The 6,525-nt window shown below is 33.0% G+C and overlaps 1 long non-coding RNA gene across 1 annotated transcript; it reads left to right on the forward strand.

Annotated features, from left to right (window-relative positions):
* Window positions 1-316: 316 nt before the first annotated feature.
* Window positions 317-1,187, forward strand: LOC143552299 (uncharacterized). Its single transcript, XR_013138629.1, has 3 exons — window positions 317-407; window positions 490-624; window positions 1,037-1,187. It is a non-coding gene; the product is annotated as an uncharacterized LOC143552299 (long non-coding RNA).
* Window positions 1,188-6,525: the final 5,338 nt, after the last annotated feature.

A 6,525-nucleotide genomic window follows, 5' to 3' on the forward strand; every position in this document is an offset into this window, starting at 1 on the left:
TATAAGAACCATAGAATGTTATAAACAGAGAATATGAAACTTACCTGGTATTTAAAGATGAGCATGAAGAAAATAGATGATTGATATTAGAGTGCCGTTAGCGATTAATGATGATTTACACTTTCCATTCAATAATTTGTGCGTTTGTGCGTGGAAAGAACCAAAATAGTCGCTTCAGTTCCTCCAATCTAGCTTCCATTCTTCTTACTGCCGTTCTTCGGCAGCGATAGAAAACCTTTTTTTTAAATTTGGGGGCCTCTTTGTTTTTGGGTCCTAAAGCCCCAGCTTGGCCCAAGATAGCTATTAGGCCGGCCCTGAGTGCAACGAATGGAAAAGGAATGTAATAATTGAAGAGAGGAGGAAAAAACAATTTGATGAGTTTATGAGAAAGCTTCAGCCTCATGGTGGTAATTAGTAATAGTTTTTTTTTCAATATATGAGGGTTATAAGTTAAAAATGGTAATTTTGTAATGGCATTATGTTTTGAAGGTGCAAGCACCAAGAGGTCGTAGGGGCTGGATATCCAGGATAAGCACTTCGGCTCCCCATTTCGTGGTGACATGGACATTATTTATATCTTGTGGGTCTGGATTACATTTTGATGCTTGAAAGTCGCGAGAAGAGGTATTGTTGTTATTATAAATATATATATATATATATAAGTGTGTGTGTGTGTGTGTTTAATTTCATTTTGCAACTTTCGCAAACAATTGCCTGAGATTGATTTCCTTCAGCAACTTTATAATACAAGTATTTAGGGTATTAGATTCATATTAAGAATTTACTTTTCTGGATGGAAGATATGTTAGATACTATTTGGATATCAAGTTCATGATAAGAAAATGCTATAGATTAATCAAAACTATGATAACACATTACACACATAATGAAGTTGGTGGTAGAGCATCAGTTATGCACTATGAATCTATAATACTTTGATTGGCACTAAATATCATGTGGTTCTGTTGTCTTAAACAATGACTTGTATTGAACAGAACGACATTCTTAATTTAATAAAATGTTAACACTTGTTTAGGTACAAGTAATTCAAGCACAGATGAAAGGAATAGAAGACGAGAGAAGTACTGGAACAACGAACAAAACAAATGGAAAACGAGCGTATGGAAAATGAATAAATGATGCAAAAATGTGAAGAGTTGTTAGAAAGTTTCACTCTCTTTTAAATTAGTATGACATTCTTAAGATTAGTGGTATATTGTGAAACTATTTATTTAAGTTATTGTATTTATAGTTTATTTGTAAACGTGTTTTGAAATATATTTAACAATTTTTTGCACTAATTTAAGTTATTGTATTTATGATTTATTTGTTTGGAATTTGATTTTTTTGCATAAAAAAACTATATTAAATCGAAGCGTTGAAAATAAATATAAAATAAATTAAAAATAAAAAAACAAATATATTTAGATGTGTCAGAATTGTGTAGGAAATTATTTGAAAATTAAAAAAAATAAAATTTGTTTTTGTTGGAAATCCGTAAGAAAATATATTAATATGCGTTGGAAAAGCGTAAGAAGATGAAAACAATTTCATTAATTATTTGTGTTGGAAATGTGTTGGAAACTTCTAACGACGTATTTTTATAGGTAATGCGTTGGAAAATGTGTTGGAAATGCGTAAGAAAATATTTCCCACCAGGCTTTTTCTCACATACCTGTTTTTGTTGAAAATGTGTTGGAAACAATGATTTCCTACGCATTTCCAACGGAAAATGATGTAGGAAGTTGGACAATTTTCTAGTAGTGTTATTGACATTTCCATAATTCACAATATACAAATTGTATAATATTCAAACGATTGATATCTTTTATTCTTATTCTTATTGACTAAAATCAAATAACTATTATGTTTTAATTATATTTAATTATGAAAATTACCCGTTCTTATAAATATGACATTTACAATTCATTAAAATATATAACATACACATATATATTACGATTTCTTTATTTTTCGCCCATACGTAACACGGATAACTAAACTAGTATATAATATAAGGTTAGTTAGAGAAGAACAAATGGTACCGGTATCGTACCGGGTTTATACTTTTAGTACCCACTTTTTGAAGTTTACAGGATCGGCACTTTTGGTACTTATATTTTACTAACTTCTCCTTTCAAATACCATACCGTCATGATACCAAACCTTACCTTAATTTTCAATATCGGTGTTTTGAATAATCAAATATACTATCAATATAATTATCATTATTATAGCCGTCACAACAATGTAAAGTTTCCGTACAAATCTCAAAGGTCGTTCACCCCCATGCACTATATATATTCATGTTTCACACGTCTCAATTGAAAGTTAAAACTTAAGTTAAAACTTTCCCTAGCAGCAGCAATCGATCGCTAGTTCTCGTAATTCACAGGTACGTTTCTTTTGACTTAAGTTTTTTAACAATTGCTTATGGATCACTTCATACTTAGATTCTTCATACATGTTACATATTTTAATGGATAAACTATTAGTCTATTAGAGACAAGAATTACTTAGTCATCTATAAAAAACAATTTCATATCTGCAAAATAATTTGATTTCAAATGTTGTTTCAGTTTAAGTTTTTGTATGTTGATCACTTATCGTGTCATTCATGTTAATGAATAGGTCCGTTTTAGGTAATTGACATGTGTCTACTGTTTGTATTATGAAACATTGAAACCACAAATTATTCAATTACAATGAGATATATAAATACAATACGATGACTAATATCTAGGGATACTATTATATACAAATTATTATATATAACAATTGTAAGGTTTGGTGCCGCTGGATCCTGATTGGTCCATGTAGCACCAATCATGTGTGGCCAATTCAGTTTTTTATTATTAAGTTCTGGTTCGTAACGAACGTAACAAAAATTGACCAAATGCCACTTTATTTTTGTTTTGGTTTCGTTACCGTAACGGGTGTGACGGAAACTGATCGAATATGCGTAGATTCACATTGACAATGGTCAGGTTTAACCGCCCGACGCTACACCATTGGTCCACCTCAAATTTTATAAATTTTTGTTTTAGTTCCGGTACAATAATGCACGAAACGGAACCAACTGAATTTTTTTTTACTTACCGCCTCAATCCTTGGAACCGACAATGCTTGGGTTTTATCCCTGCCCGGCGCGGCGCCGGGTAAAACACTAGTTATATTACAAATTATATGCAAGCTAATTGTTTGGGTTTTACCCCTTCCCGGTTGCTCTTTCATAATCAATTGATCTGATCACACTCCTTGATATCTACTGCCTAGACATTTTGCTAGTAATCAGATCGATGGTATTGATCGAGTATCATTAACTAAAATATTTTTACGTTTCTCTCAGAGTCAGCTATGTCAGAATCAGATCTCTCAAAGCATTTTACGAGGATGACATTGAAGGATAGGAAGTTCAAGATGGAGAATTTTAATGAGAGGAAGTATTTCGGTGTCAGGAAGACGAAGTTTAGCGAGTTGTATAAGAGAAGGAAAGAAAGTGAAGGCCAGAGACCGTATAGGAATGTAATGTCAAAGGCACCGTATGTCGCTGAGATAGCATATCCGGAAGGTAGTTTGGTAAACCTGGGGGTTTATACCAGACCGTGGCGCGCAGCTGTTGCTTATGATCAAGCAGCTTTTAAGATTTATGGGTCGGAAGCTATGCTTAATTACCCTCACCTAGCCAAGGATTGGTCATGCATGACACCGCCTCCGTCGTCATCTGATCGAGGACAAATTAGAATTTTGAATGATATGTAATTTATGCTACCGAAACATGTTTTAACAGACTGATATTGGTTTAAGGATTATGAATTGGAAGAAGAATGAAAAACACAAATCATTATAAATGGCTTCTATTTTAGTAGCAACACTTGCATATAAGAAATTTAATTATTATGCACTCGTGTCCATGAATCAAATCTCAGTTTCAACAAAAATGGTACCATATTATTTTTGTTTTTCGTTTTTTAAGCTCTTGTACCGTAATGAATGTAATTAAAACCGATCGAATTCGTGTCGAGTTATCACCTCAATACCCGAGACCAACAACACTTAGTTTTGGTAGTAAAAAAGTTTTTCGGTTTTTAAGCTCTTGTACCGTAATGAATGTAATTAAATATTTGTTTTTATATATGTGAAATTGTGAATTTGACAAATTATTTTTTTAATGCTCAAATTTTACCAGTGGTGTCTATACTGTAACCAGAGGTGGCAATGTGAGTGGCTTGGGTTGGATTTGGGTGATGGGTCAGGATGAGTATGAGTCAGGATGGATATTGGGTCAGGATGGATTTTTAAATTAGAGGGTTAAGATGGATATGGGTCAAGATGGGTAAAGCTAACCCAACTTGACCCAAGTTAAAGATTGACATACAAAGGGTTTTTAAAAACCCCTCAAAAAATATTCAAAAAAACTATTAAAAAAATAATAACTCAAAATATAAATAAAAAATGCAAAATGTAAAATAACTAAAACGTTTCCCCCGTCATCCTTGTTCAGTAAAAAAAAAGTTTTGTACCGGTTCAGGTTCGCGTTTTTCGGGGTTTTTTTCGGTTCGGTTTTGTTTTTTTTCATTTCGGTTCGGTTTTGTTTTTTCATTTCAGTCGGTTTTGGTATTTTTTCGGTTTCGATTTCTCAGTTTTTTCGCTTTCAGTCTTGTTTTGTTTTAGTCAGTTTTTTCGGTTTCATTTCGTTTCGATTCATTTTGTTTTATTTTGGTCGTTTACGTTTCAGTTTTTTTTTGTTTCGTTTTGGTAAGCTTTTTGATTGCATTTCACTTTTCTTTGTTTCGTTTTGGTCAGTTTTTCGGTGTCATATCGGTTTTTTGGATCGTTTTGGTCGTTTTTCTATTTCGGTTGAGTTTCGTTTCAGTTTTTTTGTTTCGTGTTGGTCGGTTCGGTGTTTTTGATTCGTTTTGATCCGGTTTTTAAATTGCATTTAGTTTTTTTATGTTTCCTTTTGGTCAGTTTTTTAGTTTCAATTCAATTTTTTTTGTTTCGTTTCGGTCGTTTTTCTATTTCAGTTCAGTTTCGTTCGGTCGTTTTTCTACTTCAGTTTAGTTTCGTTTCAGTTTTTTTGGTTTCGTTTTGTCGGTTCAGTGTTTTTGTTTTGTTTTGGTCAGCTTTTCAGTTGCATTTAGCTTTTTTTTTTGTTTCGTTTTGGTGGTTTTTCTATTCCGGTTAAGTTTCGTTTTGGTTTTTTTATTTCGTTTTGGTCGTTTTTCTATTTTAGTTCAGTTTCGTTTCGGTTTTTTTGTTTCGATTTGGTTGGTTCGGTGTTTTTGTTTTGTTTTGGTCAGCTTTTCATTTGCATTTCGCTTTTTTTTTGTTTCGTTTTGGTCAACTTTTCAGTTTCATATCGGTTTTTTTGTTTCGTTTTGTTCGTTTTTCTCTTTCGATTCAGTTTTGTTTCGGTTCGGTCGATTCGGTGTTTTTGTTTAGTTTTGGTTAGCTTTTCTTTGTTTCGTTTTGGTCAGTTTTTCGGTTTCATTCCGGTTTTTTGTGTTTCGTTTTGGTCGTTTTTCTATTTCGGTTCTGTTTTCTTTTTGTTTTTTTGTTTCGTTTTATTCGGTTCGGGGGTTTTGTTTCGTTTTGATCGTTTTTTGGATTTCAGATGAGTTTTGTTTCACACGTGATAGTTTGGGTATTTTGAATTAGATAAATTTTGGATAACTTGGATATTTTGTTTTGACCCATTTTAACCTATAAATGAAACTCACTTAACCCATCCTGACCCACTTGAAGAATTTTTGTGATCCATCCTAACCCATTTTACTTTTAAAGTTTATCCATCTTAACCCAAAACAATTCATTTGGGTTGGGTTTGCCACCCTTAACCGTAACAGACTAACCGATACTGACCGAACTTGTGCCCACTCATCGTCTTAACGCTCGAGTTTTACCAATGTCAAGTTTTCAACAATGGGGTTTGCCAACTGCCCCGGCGCAACGCGCCAAGTAAAAGAACTAGTTAAAAGTAAAAGTAATTATAATATAATATTCACTTGAAAATTTTGGAAGTTTTTCACAAATTGAGTTACAAACCGTCGGAGACGTCATTTTTTGATTTGTAAATCCGACAGGTTTAGTTCAAATATTTTCGGAGGCAACGAACTTGGATCAAAAACTGTCGAGGACCTTGAGTTGGAACATGTGTCAGTTTATTATTGACTTGCAAATCCTGTCAAAACGCTTACCAAAGTGACGTCCGTGTCCAAATTCCATGTGATATTTCTGGAATAATGGAAATTTAAGGGCCATTTTGTGTTTTCCTCTCTAAAAAAGTGTCATTTTGGAATTTTCCCTTTTTTTAATATAAGAATTCAGCGGTTAAGATATCGTGTTGTAATGAACCCAAATAGATATTGATCGAGTGCGTGGTTGGACGTTGATGAATATTTTTTGGGTTTAGTTTCAGTGTCATTAATTTGTTTGATTTACTGTTGGGTTTAAATCCAGTACCGTAATGTAACATCACGTAAATATCGGGCCAAAAATGTCAAATTTCAAAGTCAAGGGACT

The sequence above is a fragment of the Bidens hawaiensis genome, unplaced genomic scaffold (genome assembly GCF_021521415.1).
Source record: "Bidens hawaiensis isolate Kalapana, Puna unplaced genomic scaffold, B.hawaiensis_p1.1 tig00016838_1, whole genome shotgun sequence".
Taxonomy (NCBI): domain Eukaryota; kingdom Viridiplantae; phylum Streptophyta; class Magnoliopsida; order Asterales; family Asteraceae; genus Bidens; species Bidens hawaiensis.